Consider the following 19168-nt stretch of genomic DNA (forward strand, 5'->3'; position numbering starts at 1 on the left):
ATTTCCTGATAAAGCTGCAAGGTACCAGAGAGAATTAAAAAGGCACAGTAACTGTAGCTGAAACAAATGCTTTAAACTCCAATCCATCAGATTAGCACCTGCTTAGAAGAGCAGGGAATTTAGAGACTAGACCACTTGTGTTCAAATCCCAGCTTTAACTCTTCACAGCTTTGGACAAGTTGCTTAGCCTTGCTATACTCCTTCGTTATGCCTACATTTGGGCTGATAAAATGACCTATCTGATAGTGGTTTTTTTTTTTTAATTTTTATTTATACAACATACAAGCACATACATTCTTAACATACGAACATTCCATACATGGTGTACAATCAATGGCTCACAATATCATCACATAGTTGATAGTGTTTTGTGAATATTAAATAGTAAATATATATGAAGAACTTAGAACAATCCCTAATATGTAATGAGTGCCATGTAAGTGTCAGATTTTATCCTTTTTATCATTAAAGGGGAGCTAGGAAATGAACATGGACCTAGCATGGGAAGAACTGTCATCTCTCCTGCATCCATTTGGTCTCTAGAAGCTAGCCTACGGTCTCCCACTGGTACGAGATCAGAAGCAAAGCAAGAAAATTTAGCTTCTCCTCTTCTGAAGTCCACTCCTCTAATGGGAGTGCTATGTTTGCACCTTTCCTGGAAAAATAAATGGGCAGTATAGTTTTTGCTTCAGAAATGGGTCTGAACAGACGTTATTTAGGTTATCTCCAAAGTTTCAAGTAGTAGATTAAAAAATCATTCCCTAATTCATTATGAATTTCAAAGTATGCCTAGTCACATTATTCAGCCAAGTTTACTAGATGAAGATTTTCAATGACAACCTCATGGTGACTTGGCTCAAATATAATGCCCATTTTATGAAATGGCCTCCAGATTGAAAGTCTCTTCTCATTAAGGCTTCACAAAAATTAAACTTAAAATTAAGGTACTTTTATGTTTCATATTATAATAAAGTACATTAAAATCTATATTTATACTCTCTCCAATTTTTCCCATTCTTAGTAAGCAAGCTCTAACTTGAGGGAATTGGTAGAATTTTATTATTTCACAGTAACTATCACCATCATTAGAGCCATCTCTCAGCATCTGTACCATTTCAAAGATTACATTCATTTCACCCCCAATCTCATGTTGTTCCATTTTCCATTTTCTGAAATGGTTATCAGAAATTATAAGCCTATTACAAAACCAGACCTCTAACCAAAAACTTATCTGGAGAAATGCAAGCACTTACAAGAAATTATTTCAAACACAGTAATTGTATCACTTAGGACTTCATTCCTAATTGACTTTTATCAAAATATAAAATTTAAGTCTCCCATGTAGCAGAGGAGTTTATGATAGTTTTGGATTCAGGGACTCATACCGTGTCCTCAAGTCTCCACCTCTATTTTCCGTCTGTTTGGCTCTGCATTCTTCTGTGTGGTCCTTATTCACATCTAAGCTTCCCAACATAGTGGTCCTCAGCACCAGCATGTTTGTAGATTCGTCAAATAGCAATATCAATGAAAAGATAGCTTCCCTTTCCCAAGAATAAAAAGAAAAAAGTCCTAGGATTTAGTTTCATTGGATTCACATACTCATCTCTGAACTGAATAGGCTGATTAACAGACCTTGGTCACATGGTTATCTTTGGATCCAGGTTGTCATCAAATCTTCTAAAAACACTAGAGTAACGTAAGCATACTTCCCCAAAGTAAAACTGAGATCCAGCTACAAAAAAACAGAATGATGGATTTTGGGCATATGACCAAAACAGAAGTCCACTACATTGATGTTTTCAAAAGTCATTTTTCATGGAAGAAACCAGAGGCACATTGGCATGGCCAAACAAAGTCTATAGCAGACATCCAATGTTTTCTGAGGAAACAGGAGACAGGAAAAATAAAAGAGATAATCTTCTCAGTTTAATGCTGTCTAGATGTCAGTCTTTGCTTACAAATTGTCTAGAGTTCACAACCAAGAAATTTAACTCAATTGGGGAGGAAAATTTTATTAAATGATAACTTAACTGAGCATTTCACCATGCTCTGTTAGAATCTGAAGTTGTCTTAGCCCTGCGCCCATCTCCGCGCTCTTGAACTTGCATAATCTCTGCTCCCAAAAGCCTAAGAAGAAATTATATGGATTCTGTCATCTGTTTTTCTAAATCTCATGGTAGTCAAAGCCCATTGCCCAGCTCTCTGATGCTATAGGCATTTCTCACACCCACAAATTAGGAATGAAATTTGGAGCCATGATTTCTGTCATCTGTTAATCCCTAAAACATTGCCTTTCTCTTCTTAAGGACTTATTTCTGAGGCATCATCAAGACCTTACATTCCCTTCATTTCTGGCTGTTGTGGAACCTGACTAATGAGAAGCAAACCACTTTTGTAGCCTCAACTAAGAAACTGGAGGAAGGGAAAAAAACAAGAAAAAGAAAATTAAATCCATGTATAAACATTGAAAATAAAATAAAAAGCTACAGACTTGGAACCTTTCAATTCCATGCCACATCCCCATTCCAAGAACTAACAATACAGATGCCAAAAATCTTTTCACTCTGAAGCTCTTGTTAGCGATTTCTCTGGAACTGGCAAACTTCCTTAAGAAAAAAATAATAATAAAGAATGAGAGTGTTTTATGGTGAGTCTCCCCAGTCACTACAAGAGCCTTTCCTTCCCCTACAGGCCAGAGCTCCTGAAGATTGGGAGAATAAAAAATTATCTTTGGCCAAAGTTTGACCCCTGTTTCCTCTCTTTGAGGTCCCAAATAAGCCTACGCTGCAGTCCAAATGAATTGCTTTTTTTGCAAATAGCAAAAAATACCTGTTATCACCCTTTCCAAAAAAAATTTGTGGTCTCCTTATTTATACCTAAATGTGGACCCCATACTGGAGATCAAATAGGTAGGAACTAAGATTGACTTGGATGTTGTTTCAATGGTATTAAATGCCCACAGTGTATTGTTTAGTGCAAGTGATAAGTGCTTGTGTGATTGTAGCCTCGAGGGAGCCAATGTGAGGATTCTCTGAATCAAAAAGTCCTATTAAAACTTCATTTATGTTATTTATGTCATGCTAATATCTAAATTTTACTCTGTAGGCTATGAGTATCGTAAAGAGGTAATAGACATGACATGTTTGTATTAAATCCAATATTATAAAGGAACATATTTCAACTTTCATTAAAAATCTATGCCTCTAATTTGGCCATTTTGTTCAACTTAAAGGGATGTGTGAGTAATAGAAGTGCATGATTTCAGAGTTAGCTTTTGGTATTTAATAACTATGTCCATTGGAGATGAAAAATTACTCTCATTATGGCCAAATTGTTATCCTATGAAAGTCTTTTAAAACATTATAGGTGATATCTTTATACAAGTCCTGAAAATATTACTCAACTGTAGTAGTTAATCCTTAGAAACTCTCACCAAATTCTGCTGATTTTCAAGCAAATAGTGCAATTGAAGCCTCTGAGCAGTGCATTTGGCTCTCTTTGCCAACATCATATCTTTTTAAAATAACCTTGCATTCATAGACTCTATTAAAACACCTTGCATAGTAAATCATTAAGAGTGGTAGTGTTGAAGCCCTTTTGGTGGCAAGGAATAGAAATCTACTCAAATAAAGAGGAAATTTGTTAAAGGGATATGGCAGAAAAGTACAAGCAAGCCTTGTGGAAAATGAGCCATAAATTGTGAAACTGCCAGGGCCTGAGGTATTTACTCTTTCCATTTCTCTGGAGTTACATTATTTTTCATCTCTGCTTCTTGGCACATTTACTTCAGTATCCTGCTACAAACTAGGGTTGTGTTATTTACCAAATTTTCCTTGGCTTAAAATGGCCACTGTGTCTCTGAATCTACATCCTTGAAATGCCTTATTTCAAATTCTCAAGAAAGAAATTCTGATTGGTCACTGGTCATTCATTGCAATTGTTATCCTTGGATTATCCATTCTCCCTGGTCACTAGTACTCAAAGGCTGATTGGACTTGGCCATATAGCAGGCGGTGTCGGTGGTAGGAATTTCCTAGTGAGGAAGAAGAGGAGATTGTCCGTTAAAGTGATTGATTAAATTTTTTAAACAAATAATAACTGAATGAATAAACTGGTGGCTATTTCAGCCTTGATTTAATCTACTGCCAGGCCTCATACTGCAGTTCAAGATTAATACATGTTACCTAGACTTTTAATCACTGCTTTCTCCTTCCTCAGTTCCATATACATGGATAATGGTATTTGGTCTGAAATAAAAAGAGGGAGAGACATTTATAATAATAAATCTTCTTTTTTGAAATCTCTAATGAATTTTACACTTGAGTTACAAGAATTTTTATCTCATCATTTGGAAAATAATTTTTTCAAACAATTAAGATTTGAAATGTAGATAAATGTTATGGGATTAATTTATAAAGAAAAGAAAAGATGCAAAAGCTAAGAAGGGCAAAATCAGTGCCTATCACCATGGTAACTAGATTTTTACACATGTACTAATATTGCTTCCACGATAAATAATAAACAGATATTTCATGGAAAAAAGATATTTACATTTGAAATAATACCTGTAACACTAATGTTCTATACAATATGGTGCACTAATAAACAGCATAATATTCACAGAAAATATTTTTCTCTTTTCTCTTTCCTTTGACTCATGTTGGTTTAAATAATTAGATAGTGGAAGGCAGAAATACACTGTCATAACAAAGGGAAATGCCAAGATTTTACATGCTTGATTGCCTACAATTTCTATTTCCCCTGAGACGCAGGAGTAGAAAACCCAAAAACATATAAATGAAACATTCTTAAAAGAATTTGCTTGCCTTTTTAAGTAACATCAGTCCTAGCTTACATGAAAACAATCGGGGAAATCATTGTGCTTCAGGCAACACACTAATGCCTTCCATACATGATCATAATTCATTCTAATAACAACCCTATGAAGAACTCTTCTATCATGAATCCCATCTTACAAATTAGGAAACTGAATCTCATGAAGATTCAGCTGTGGAACCTAAACAGGAAATGTGAGCTCAGACTCCAGAGTCATTCTGAACCTCAATGTTCCAAAGCCCAATCAGTCAATAGGTCACTTCCTTACTTAGTATTTTAAGTGTGTCTATGAGAAACAAACACGGGAAATATGCTTTTATCTTTTGTTTTGTTTGGCATCTTTCTATATTTGCTTCCTTCAGAGGGTGTCTGTCTTAGTTTGCCAGGGCTGCTGTGACAAATATCAGTGCTGCTTGGCTTAAACAACAAGAATTTATTGGCTCACAGTTTGGAAATTAGAAGTCAAGCATCAAGTGTTGGCTAGGCCACACTTCCTCCAAAATGTGCAGAGTTCTGGTGGTGGCTTGCCGGGTATCTTCCTTTACATGGTTATCTGTCTCCTCTCTCTTCTGGCTTCTACTGACTTATTGCATCTGAATCTCCTTTGCTTATAAAGATTTCAGTTATACCGGATTAAGGCCCACCCTGATTTCATCTGGCCTTAACATCTCCAAAATCTAATTTCTGAATGAGTTCACATCACAGGACCAGAGTTAGGAATTTAAAAAGTCATTCTAGGTGACATGATTCAATCTACCACTGCGTAGCCCTGTAGCCTCTGGGGTGGTGTTGAGATTTTAACAGGAATAATGTTACCTTTGGTTTTTCAGGTTCTAATGGATGTTCATTCTGGACTGCGAGAGAACAGCAACACATTCTTCTCATAAGTCTGACAATAGAATTAGTGGAAAAAGAAAAACCCAATTGCAAAAGGAAGAAACCATTCCGAAGGCAGTAGTGGCAGGAAAAAAAAAAAAAGGTTGTTTTCTAGGGTGACCATTTGTAAATAAATTATCTTGATAAGTTTGATACTGAAATGGCAGGGATTTCCCACACTTAGTTCTGAGAAAAAAGTTGTAGGAAATGTTAATGACAAAGCTTACCACTCAATTTCCTAAACATTAAGGTACACTACAAATGGAACCATGGAATCTGCTGTTTGTTATTATTCTGGACAAATCGCTTAAACTATTTTGTGACCAGTTTATTTATTTGAACTATAAAGAAATTAGAATGGTTTCTAAGGAAACTGCATGCTCTAACATTCTATGATTTTATGGAAACTTATTTGGTTTGTTTGTTACAACACTCCCTCAATCCCAACCCTTTTATTCCTTACAAAGAAGTCTGTTCATAGGTGTATTTGTTAAATTGAGCATTTGTCTTTGTGCCGATTTTGAAGGAATACATTTTTATTAATATTTAAATAATTGAGATAGAGGGTGCAACCCTTATGAAACTAAAAACCGCATAAAACTGTTTGTATTTTCTCTTTTCAAAAAGTAAGTACATCAGTTTGATTTTTTCTGTAATGAATAGCTCTCATAAGCAGCTGTGAAGTACTACATGTACCACATGTGCCATGTCTTTTGTACAGTTTTCTTTCCCAAGAAAGTGGAGATCATTTTCAGCAAACAAATGATATTCTGTGTCAGGTGGGAGAGTTCTGAGTCATTAAAACGTCAGTGAACTTGAAACATGTCAAGCTCAAAGGAATTGATAAACAAACAAGACAAAATCAAAGTCCACAGAATTTAGAATTAGCACATATATTTACAAATACTTCATCAAATAATAATTTAAGAAAATAGAAATGCAACTAGTTACTCATAATCCTTATGGAGGTATATTTGAATATCCTGCCCAGCAAGCATGTTGAGTTTGATTCTAGAGGATATTTTTATACGTGTTCTTTATCTCCATTTACCACAAAACTATCATCACTGTGAATTTACTCATGTGATGGTTTTATTAGATGATCAGTAAAATACTTACCAGTATAGCTTTAAGATGTGTTAAAAGGCCAAATTGAGAGTGGAGAATCCTCCTGCAGTTGATTTCCTCTTGTTAGAAAATGTACTTGAAAGCCCATTTAATTACACATGGAACTATAATTAAAGCAGAGATCAGGTTCCTCTCTTTTCATTAGTTTATACCCTTGGTCACAATTAGGCAAAAATTCAGAGACTACCGGTGAATCAGAGATTCAGTGAACAATTACCAACATCCTAATAGTTGAATTAAATCGTATGTTTTTGGGTTATTTAGTGAAAGTACATTGCCTATTACCTGAGGCTGTTTAGCAGTTGTATTATCCCTGAAATCAGAAAAGTATATGGATTACAATAGCTTTAATAACGATTACTCTTCCTATTTGGAATTACCATCCTTAAGCAATTACTCTCTGTATTTGTAATTACCATCCTCTAGCACCACTACCACTTCCAATTTTACTTACCCTTTTATCCCCAGGGAGTAGTAAAGATGAATGAAATGCCTAATCCTTTCTATTTTCCCATTATACTATATATCCTTCCTGGAGATTTGCATTACATATTAAAATCTGAGAATTCCTGCAATAAATAAATTTACTCACTATTAACATATAAACCAGGGTGAACTTTTAAAATAAATCACTGCATATCACTAGTCGGCTTGTAATCATTCAGTGGTTTTTATTGAAAATAGAATAAAATCCTACACTCCTGATAATCTGGTCCTGCCTGCCTCTTTTCTCTCAGCTCTCTGTATGCTTACTTCAGCTGCACTGACCATCCTCTCTTTAACATGCCAAGCTGTTTGCCATTTCAGGGTGCTTTCCATATGCTGGAAACTTACACCCCAAATCTTTACAAGGCAGTGTATTCTCATCATTGACTCCTCAGCCCCACTGAGAAGCCTCTATGGACCACCCAATTGTAAATGGTTCTTTCTTGTGCCAAACATGCAATAATTCTTAACTGATATCTCTGTTTGAGAATTTATTATAGTTTGAAATAATCTTAGTCATTAATTCATATGCTTGTTTGCTTTCTGTCTTCCACACATGCCTGTAAACTCAAGAACACAAAAGATATTCTCATGTTTACTATTCTATCATTAAGGCCTAGATCAGTCCTGGGACATGACAGGCCTTTAGTAATTATTTGTTGACTAAATTTGAAAAATAAGCCTGACATTTTCTGGAGGAAAAAAAATGAACCCAATGTTTTCTAAAGCTGCTCTTTTTTCCCCCCAAGAAACCTTAATAGCTTTCTGTTTTGGTTTGCTAAATGTTGCCAGAATTTAAAATACCAGAAAGGGAAGAGCTTTTATAAAGGGAATTTATTAAGTTTCAAGTTTATAGTTCTAAGGCCATAAAATTTTCCAAATCAGACATATGGAGAATGATACTTTGACTCAAAAAAGCCAATGTCTGTCACATGGGAAGGTATGTCACTGGCGTTTGCTAGTCTTTTTTCCTGGTTCTGTTGCTTCCAGCTTCTGACGCCAATAGTTTCCTCTCTAAGTGTCTGTGGGCTTTCACTTAGCTCCTGCGGGTCACAACATGGGGTTCTGCCTTGCTTAGCATCTTATGGGAAAGCACATGGCAACATCATCTGTGATCTGCAATTCCAAATGTCCCTGTCTAAGGGTCTGCTCTCTTTGTTGGCACTCCAAGCATCTCCAAAGTCTCTATCAGCTCTGAAGCAACTGTGTTTTCTCCATAATGTCTTCCCTTTTAAAGAACTCCAGTAAACTAATCAAGACCCATTTTGAATGGGCGGTGTCACATCTCCATCTAATCAAAGCCACACCCACAATTATGCACATCACATCTCCATGGAAATAATCCAATCAATGGTCCCACCCACAATTGGTATGTCACATCTCCATGGAAAGCACCCAATCAAAGTTTCCACCCCCACAATATTGAATCAGCATTTTTAAAAAATGGCTGCTCCCACAAGATTGGATCAGGAAAAAAGACATGGTTTTTCTGGGTTACATAACCACTTCAAACCAGCACACCTTCTATAGAACTAATTTTCATAGGATCAACTTCAGAAAATGCTGAGCAAGTTTAAATTACAAGATCTCTAATAAGGTATAAGAGGTTTACCAACAGTTTATTTTTATTTCTTCCCATGCTGTGGTAATGCTGTACTCTATTAATAACTAGCAACATAGACTTTAGTGCAAAGATTTTTACACATTACAAAAATGAAGATTTGGTTCTTTTCTTTGTTCTTCTGTTCAGCATAAAGTCAAGCTTGGACTGGAGGGGGAGAAAGATGAGGACAGTGATAACTAAGCTGCAATGGGATCACATGCAAAATTTATCTTACCAATATAAATCAATGAAAACTATTGGCCACAGATTGGTTGTTTTAATTAAAAAAATTTATTAGAAAATGTATGGGCTTACTGAACAGTCATGCATAAAAAACAGGATGCTCATACACCACCCAACCACCAATATTTCTTTTGGTGTTGAAAATTTGTTACAATTGATAAAAGCACATTTTTTGGTATTTCTACTATTTTTTGACAGTTCTATTTGTACAACTGATGACAGATTGTTAATGTAGTACAACAACTACTGTCCAATGTTGATGTACAGGTATTTTTCTCCATTTTCCTGATCTATTGGTATTATATTTTTTCATGCATGTTTTTATTTCATTACTCATCTAACCATACACTGGATGAAGGCAGTGTCATTAACAAGGTTTTTACAATCACACGGTTACAAGATAAAAGCTATATTGTCATACAATCATTATCAAAGATCAAGGCTACTCTATTACAGTTCAATAGGTTCAGTATTTCCTTCTGGTTATTCTAATATACTAGAAACTAAAAAGAAATATCTATATAACAAGTCAGTGGTCATAATCACTTATGAAATCCTAATTTCTTAGTTACCCTCCTCCCTCTCATTTGATTATCCTCTCAACCTTCAGGGACATCTGGGTAATGGCCATTTTAACTTCTTTGTGCTGGAAAGTGGTGTTGACCTTTTGTGGTAGAGATGATCTTGGATAGACTGGTACCTCTGGGTTTCAGGGCTTATCTTTTACAGGAAAAATCTGAAGACCTCAATTTTCCAAAAAAAAATAAACACTATGAAAAACCTTTATAGAGTCTTAAATACAGCCCAGGGTATTCATTCTTTAGGGTTTTCAGGAACAGTGTTGTAAGAGTTTGGCATACTTTGATAATTCACAGTATCTGGCTGAAGTTTGCATAAAAACAATTTCCAGAATGACCTCTTGACTATTTGAAATCTCTGAGCCTCTGACACTTTATTTCATTTCATTTATTTTTCCCCTTTTGCTCAAGAAGGCTTTCTCAATCCCATGAGGCCAAGACCAGGCTCATCCTTGGAAGTCATGCCCCATATTGACAAGGAGATTTACACCCATGGGAGTCAAGTTCTACATAGTGGGGAGGGTGGTGATTTTATTTGCAGAGCGGGCTCAGAGAGAGAGACCACATATGAGCAACAAAATAGGTTCCATGGGGGTGACTCTTAGGCCTAGTAATAAGTAGATTTAACTTTGTCTTTGCAGAAATAAGTTTCATAAGGGCAGGCCTCAAGATTAAGGGCTGGGCTTATTAAATAGAGAATCCCTAATGTTTGAAAGAATATCAGGAATTCTCCAGATGGGGAAGTTTAATAAATCCGCATTTTCCCCCATTCTCTCAAAGGGACTTTGCAAATACTTTTTTATTTTCTACTCAGAATAATCTGGGCATTATATTACCTATACAAAATAGCAAGATCTCATTACCTATTCTGGGTTCCAGGGAGTTAGGTTGTTTAAATAAACTGTCCAGGCAGGTTAAATTAGATAGGGTACTACAGAAAATTTCTATTTTGGACAAAATAAACATCTCTTCCTTTTGACTTACACCAAAGTAGAAGTTTTAAAATATAGACGATACCATCCTTTACTTTGTATTCTTATTTCCCTTACTCCTAACTGTATCAATTTCATTCTTATCTCTAATTTGAAGTCTGATCTCTTTTTTGACTTCTTTAACAGTTGCTGTATGGAGTAATGCTGACTCTCAGAGCTGCAGAACTCCAATTCTGAGTCTCAGTTGTCACACAGATACCCAAAGTTCCAGGAAACTACCAGGTTATACACAAAGAGCACAGTATCTTAGGATTTAGAAATAACAGCTATAACTCAGGAATAGATGTGACTGCTACTGCTGTAAGAGCATACAATCTAGGAACCTTAACAATGCACCTTAAAGAACATTTTGTACTCTTCAATCATCTATTGCCCAAACTCTGCCAACTTTGCATCCCCAAACAACATGCTCTGGGATTCAGTTCTCAGAGTTCACTCATGATGGTTAATTCACTTTAGTGAGATGAGCTTCTCTTATATGTGATGGATTGTTTTCTCTGTTTTCAGAATTTTCTTTCTTTCTTTCTTTTTTTGACACTGGACACTCTGATTAGTAAATAGCTTAGATTGGGTTTATTTGGGCTATGCACCAGGGAGAAACTCTGGCAGAGGGGGAGGGGCACCAGCTTCCACAGCATAGAAAATTTTTACTTATAGTTGTGTGCTGTGATCTTGGCCTTTCCAGTCATCCTAGGCTGGTGTACGATGTGCATCTGGTGGTTGAAGTCCCCAAACAGTTGTTCCATTCAGTTCCTGGCGATTTACTAACTGCTGTAGAGGACAAATTAAACCTACACTTCCCTACAGCACCATCTTGCCCTGCCTCCTTCAGCAGATTAATTCTTGCTGTGAAAAAAAAAACAAAAAAATAAATAAGATGGTCACTAAAATTGAGACTACCACAATGCCTTTTATTCTATTTTCTAATCTCAGTTTTGGATGCTACCCTACCAAGCAGTGGAAATGGGAAGTTGAAGATGTAGGAAAGGAGATGGAAAATACCAGAACAATGAAGAAAGCAGTAGGTTCATATCTAACTTTGCAAACATTTTCGTAAAATAACTTGCTAGTTATCATTTAAAAATGTTTCGTAAAATGATATGTTGGAATATGGATTCACTCTAAAACAGATGTTTATTAGTAGGATTTAGGCAGAAAACATACTGGAATTTGTACAAAACCACTCAGAACCAAATCATTATTTAGAATTGAATTTTATAAGCTTTTAGAATTATAAAAGCTTATAAAATTTATACAAAAGGACTTGGAAATAAAGGAGACGAATTTATACAAAAGGACTTGGAAATAAAGGAGACAAATTTATTGCTTTTCACTCCCCTCCACCATCCAGTTTCATTCTGAAAGAGTGAGAGAGAGAGAGAGAGAGGGAAAGAGAGAGAGAAAGAGAGAGATTGTGTATTTTCAAATATATACTCTTTGACATATGAGTAATAGTCCCAAAATTTCAGAAACATGATTCTTCATGACTCTGGATGACCTGTGAATGTCTGTAAATCCATGTGTGATTTTGATTTATATTCATGTCTATTTACATATGCAACTAAATCAGATTTTTATTGATTATATTATATTTACCTTATTTAGCTTGGTTTTAGGCTTCTTACATAAACATGTTTTAGAGCTAATTGTTTATAATTCTAAAAGCTTATAAAATTCAATTCTAAATAATGATTTGGTTCTGAGTGGTTTTGTACAAATTCCAGTACATTTTCTGCCTAAATCCTACTAATAAACATCTGTTTTAGAGTGAATCCATATTCCAACATATCATTTTACGAAACATTTTTAAACGATAACTAGCAAGTTATTTTACGAAAATGTTTGCAAAGTTAGATATGAACCTACTGCTTGATCCAGCCATTCTACCCCTAGATATTTATTTACACAAGAAAGAAAATAGCACATGTCCATACACAAACACATGTACATGATTGTTCAAGCAATTATTTACAAGACTCCAAAAGGTAAAACAACTCAGTATCTATCAACAGGTGAAAGAACATACTACTCCTCATTGATAAAAATGAACACCTGATAACATGGATGAATATAAAAATTATTATGCTGAATGAAAGAAACCAGCAAAAAAAAAATAAGAAAACACAATGTATATTGCCATTAATATAAAATTCTATAAAATGCAAACTAATGGATAGGGGCAGAAAGGAGAAAACAGTGGTAAACTGGTGACTGGAAGAAAAGTATGTGGGGCGTGGCAGAAGAAAGGGATTACAAAGAGGCAAGAGGAAGATTTGGGCGATGGATATGTTTAACGTCTTGGTTGTGGTGATAGTTTCATGAGTGCATACTGGAGCTGGAATGAGGGGGAAATTAATGAGGCGTTAGCATCAGGTCCAAGATTAAAGGCCAAAGGGCCCAAAACTCTGTGATCAAAATAAATGATATTATATTGCAATGTCTTTTAAAAACTTAAAAAGAATTAAAAACCTGCTGAGTTTTAAAATTTTAAATAAAGACAAGACTTGGCTCTGCAATCATACTTCTCTACTTGCAAACTCCCATTTTACTCAAATCATTCTAATCCCAGCTCTGGTTCCAATAAAGTTTCTTTGCAAACATGTAGGATGGACCACACGCCATAGTTCGTCAATTTGATTTTTAAAAAATATTATTTCTTAGATTTTTGGTGCTACCTTATATAGCAGCTCTGAGATATTGTCTTACTCACCTACTCCAATCACAGTCCTCCTGTATACATATGTCAAAATCTGTTTAACTGTGCACTTTAAATATTTTTAGCTGATTATAAAACAGTTAAACTAAAAAAGTTTAACTTATTTTTTATTTTTAATAAATATTAAAAATAAAAATGAAAAACACTTCAATTGCAAAGCTATAATATACTTTTTTTTTTTTTTTACCTTTTGCTCCCACATTTCACTAATCTTATTCATAGGGCACAGATTTTACTGGCTTGGTATTTCAAGGAAATTCGTCTCCTTTATTTCCAAGTCCTTTTGTATAAAGATGTGGAATGGGGTACAGTACAAGAAGAAGGAATTTATGATTATATTCTGACAATGTAGTTGTGTATGAGTTGGGATTAGGTTTACATGTGACAGAAAAATAGCAGCAGCTTATGCTCGTTAAAGGTTTATTTCTGTGTGATGTAAACAAAGGTCAGAGGGACGTGTCTTGGACAGGTCAGAAAATTGTGGTACATGAAGTTCTCAGGAGTGCAGGAGGCTTCTCTGTTCTAGGCCACAGACTTCATTTTTTTTTTTTTTTTAATTTTTTAAATATCAAATAAACATTCACAACTTTTCATTATTCCGTTCTACATATACAATCAGTAACTCACAATATCATCACATAGTTGCATATTCATCATCATGATCATAGACTTCATTCTTTTAGCTTAAATTGGTGGCCTCTGAGCTCCAGGCAGCAAAATACAGAAGAAATAAAGAAGAGAGGGAAAAGGCACATTCCACTTGCCCCTCTAGGAATGTTTCTGGAAAATACCACAGTATACGTCTGCTTTATTCCTTCTAAAGATTTTAGTCACATAGAATTATGTGACACCAACTTAGCTGCAAGAAAAAAAGTAAAATATAACCCTGAATCAGGGTGGTCACATGTTCCCATAAGCATTTTATCATTGTGCAATAGGATCTTACTTTTCTTGTCTCTAAAATGAGGAGATTAACTTCGTGGTCTTGATTTTTTTTCACCAGATTTAACATTATGCATTCTAATTCAATCGAAATAAAAAGATCTAACTTTGGAGACAGTGAGAAGGAGAAGGGAGCAAGGTAATATAATTATACCTGAAAATGGACACTCAATCGGCTTTTGTGTCATAATGCCCAGGAAAGTACATTTCAAAGAGAAGTAGTTACATTGAATAGTTAAAATCTTTATTTTGAAATTTACTTTTATATACTCTAAAATAGATGTAAATACTGAGACAGGTATTTTAATAAAATTTGTCAATTGGTCAATTGCATTTGAAAACATGCCTTTTTACTCCTGTGAATAAAGGTGTACCTTTCTGTCTTTTCTCTCTTGATTAAAAATTCTTCACACTAACTAAAACAAGAATATTCAATCTGGCATTCTTTTGGCTTTTGGGAAGAGTTAGGGTTGAAACCTCATCTGTTCAAATGTCATGGTTTAAGAGAACAACCAGAATTTAAGGACATAACTGCAGTATTTACTGTAGTAGTGGAAAAGAGAAAATGAAATGAGGATATTCATATTTTATAAAAAACTCTAAACATCTGTGACCAATGGACTTTAATATAGGACAGCAATGGGTTTGCATAGGCACTTGGCAACCAGACCCATTAAAGTCAGAGCCTTTGCTCTGACTTTTACTAGCTATGCGAGGTGGGGTGTGGAGGAAACGACTTGACTTCTCTGAGCTTCAGTTTCTTCATCTAAACCATGGAGTTGACAAAGAACTTCTGTTTGATGGTTCTGGTGCTGCTTAAGTATCATCATGCACTTAAAGTTTTTAGCTGAAAGCTTGTCACATAGTAAGCACTCAATGAAAGGCAGTTATCGTTACTAAAAATATTAAAGAACAGAGAAAGAAAGCAAGAAAAGCAATCAAACTTGCGTTGAGGAAATATGACAGTTTAAATATTCAGGAACAGTAGCATCTGTGAAAGGGAATAATATCATGGAATCAAAAAGAAATACTTTAGGGCAGGCAATGGTGGCTCAGTGAAAGAATTCTCGCCTGTCATGCTGGAGACTCAGGTTCCATTCCCGGTGCCTGCCCATGCCAAAAAAACAAAAACAAAAAAACAGAAATAACTTTAGAAGAGCTGTAATTCTCATGTCATGGTCCAATGGTAAGTCACATGTGCAGAGTGACTGAGCTGTCCTGAACAGATTCACCACACACGGCCTGTATTCCACATGCCTCCAGCCCAGAATGACTTTGAAATTCACTGAAACCTCTTTATATGTGTGCTTTATCTACGGAGAACCTGGGCTACCATACTGTGGAAAAAATAAGATTGACATTCTTCCACAACAAAACTGGCTGGCACATGCTTAGCACTTTGGATAGGCAGAATGGAACCAGAGGCAGTGACATCTGTGGATTTTGTTTGTTTCATGGATGATAACTTGTCATGAGCCACCTGTGTTGCCTGGCTACACAGAAAGAAAATATACACTTATAACACTTAACCAGTTGCTTTGCAGTCTGAAAATAGTGTGAGAATACTTTCAACAGAGCAAGGAAAAGGTAGATTATCTTTGTTGGCTATTCTGGCAGCACAATATACAACAAATCTAGATAACATTATAATTTAAAATTAAAATATACAGTATTATGCAACAAGAAGTCAGAACAGCCAAGGATGTAGGGCACACTAGGGCACACTCTTTGGAATGAGCTGCATTGGTTTGAATCCCATGTCTACCACTTACTAGCTTTGTGGTCCTGCATACATTATTTCACCTCTGTGGACTTCAGTTTCTTCATTTGTAAAATAAAAATGCTTTCACGTATTTTGTATGCTTGCTGTGAGGATTAAATTAATATATTTAATATAGGTCCTCATCAAAGTGCTGAAATTAATTAAGTACTTAGAAGTTTTAGCTACTAATTTAAAATACTTAGAATGGTAAATTTAAAGACTTAAACTCTTAAGGTCTGGTCTGTATTGTCAAAAAAACACACAAAATAGCAACAGAAGTATGTTTAATGCAGCAGCCTTGGTGCTGTCTTATAAGAATTTACTTAATTATACAAATCCAGGTTGTTTCTTTTCTTAACTTTAAAATCAACAGAATCTGAGAAAGGAAGAAAGGACAGGGAACATTAATTAGTAGGTCTCAGCGAGCATTACAATAACACAGCATGAGGCCAGTCTAATCTTTCTAATCACACAGTGGACACTCAGCCACTCTTGTCCAGAGTGCTTAACTCAGGATGAATCAGTCCAATCGGCCATTATTAGCAGGCCTAGAAAATTCCTTATTTTCTTATAAAGACTTCAGTTAGGGTGTAGGAACCATTTAAAATGACAAAACTCCCAAGAACATCTCCTGTGCACAAATTCAAGTTGACCTTGAGCAGCCCGGTTCTTTCTGTTTATGACTGTTCTAGTTTGCTAGCTGCCAGAATGCAATGTACCAGAAATGGAATGGCTTTTAAAAAGGAGAATTTAGTAAGTTGCTCTTTACAGTGCTAAGGCCAAGAAAACGTCCCAATTAAAACAAGTCTATTGAAATGTCCAATTTAAGGCATCCAGGGAAAGACACCTTGGTTCGAGAAGGCTGATGAAGTTCAGGGTTTCTCTTTCAAGTGAGAAGGCACATGGTAAACACAGTCAGGGTTCCTCTCTCATCTGGAAGGGCACATAGCGAGCACAGCGTCATCTGCTAGCTTCTTCTCTTGGCTTCCTGTTTCATGAAGCTCCCCAGGAGGCATTTTCCTTCTTCATCTCCAAAGGTCGCTGGCTGGTAGATTGCGCTTCTCGTGGCTATGTCATTCTTCTCTGCCTCTCTGAATCTCTCTCATTCTCCAAAAATGTTTCCTCTTTTATAGGACTTCAGAAACTAATCAAGATCCACTTGAATGGGTAGAGACATGTCGTCACCTAATCCAGTTTAACAACCACTCTTGATCACATCACATCTCCAGGGAGATGATCTAATTACAGTTTCAAACATACAATGTTGAATAGGGATTAGAAGAAACAGCTGCCTTTACAAAATGGGATTAAGATTAAAATGTGGCTTTTCTAGGATGCATACATCATTTCAAACCAGCATAATGACTAACAGATATTTGAGAAAATGATAATTATTGCATTACTAACTTTTCCTAAAGAATTTTTCCATGGTTTTCTTATTTGGCTGGTCACTTCTAAGTGTAAAGTAATGGAACTAAGGACAACAGAGGCAGATCTTTCGCAACTCAGATCGATCCTCCTTTTGCACAACATACGACGTAAAAATGAAAATTAAAGAACTGTGTTTTATTACCCAGTGGTCTAAGATGATGAAAAATAACAGGCAAAATACTCCCAAGTGTGCTTTTCTGGTGTATGTTATTCGCTTCCTTCCTATGCATACACATTATTGTATGATACTTTAGAAAATGGATTTAGTAAAAATTCAAAAATATATTTAAGGGATTACTTTTTAATTATTATAAATCATCTCAAAATCTATGAAATACACAGAAATGTTACTCAAATGTATCAATACTACCCCCTCACAGACCTGGTTTTGTTCACCTCTTTTGTGACGTTATTAATTCATTGGCTAACACAATATAAACTCGGCATAAACTGTTTAGGGCCAACTCTAGCATCTGTCAGAAGAACAGGCCCCGTGAGGTAAAAAAAAAAAAAAACACTTTTTAAAAAAAATTCAGAATAGTTTATACACTGCCTAATTTTTTAAAAATATACCTTACATTTTAGAGCTGTTTTGGAAGCAGAAACTATTGAAAATTCCTATAAAGCTCTTCTACTCACTTTCACCCTCCTCACCCTTAGGCACAGTTTCTTCTATTATTAAAATCTTGCAATAGTTTTTTTACAATTGACCAGCCAATAATGATACATTCATATTATCTAAAGTCAGTAGTTTACATTAGAGTTCACTTATTGTGCGGTATATTTCAATTTAGGTTTTTACAAATGCATATGCCATGTAGCCAACATTATGGTTTCATACAGAAGAGTTTCTCTGCCCTAAAATCTCATGTGCACCATCTATTCATCCCTCCTATCCTCTCCCTGAATGCCTGGCAACCACTGATCTTTTTACAGTCTCTAGTTTTGCCTTTGCAGAATGCCATATGGTTGGAGTCACAGTTTTTTAGATTGACTTCTCTCACTTAGCAATATGCATTGTTTCCTCCATATCATTTCCAAGATGGTATTGTGTTGACTATTCTGTTTCTCTGCCTTTCCATATAAACTTTAGAATAAATTTGATTATATTCACAAAACAGCTCACAGGGATTTTGACTGAGATTGAATTGAATCTATAGATCAAGTAGGTAAAATTGAAATCATAATAATATTCGGTCTTCATATGAATGGACATGGAATATCTCACCATTTATTTATATTTTCTTTGCTTTCTTTCACCAGAGTTTTGCAGTTTTCTCCATATAAATCTTACACATATTTAATTAGTTTATTAACTAGGAGTTTCATTTCTGGGGATGCTATGTGTTTTGGTTTGCTAAAGCTGCCGAAATGCAATAAACCAGAAATGGGTTGGCTTTTAACAATGGGATTTATTAACTACCAGGTTACAGTTCTAAAGCCATGAAGATGTCCAAATTGAGGCATTCAGAGAAAGATACCTTGACTGAAGAAAGGCCAATGACATCCGGGATTCCTCTGTCACAGAGAAAGGCATGTAGCTGGCATCTACTGATCTTTTGCTCCTGGGTTTTG

The sequence above is a fragment of the Tamandua tetradactyla genome, chromosome 24, assembly GCF_023851605.1.
Source record: "Tamandua tetradactyla isolate mTamTet1 chromosome 24, mTamTet1.pri, whole genome shotgun sequence".
Classification (NCBI taxonomy): domain Eukaryota; kingdom Metazoa; phylum Chordata; class Mammalia; order Pilosa; family Myrmecophagidae; genus Tamandua; species Tamandua tetradactyla.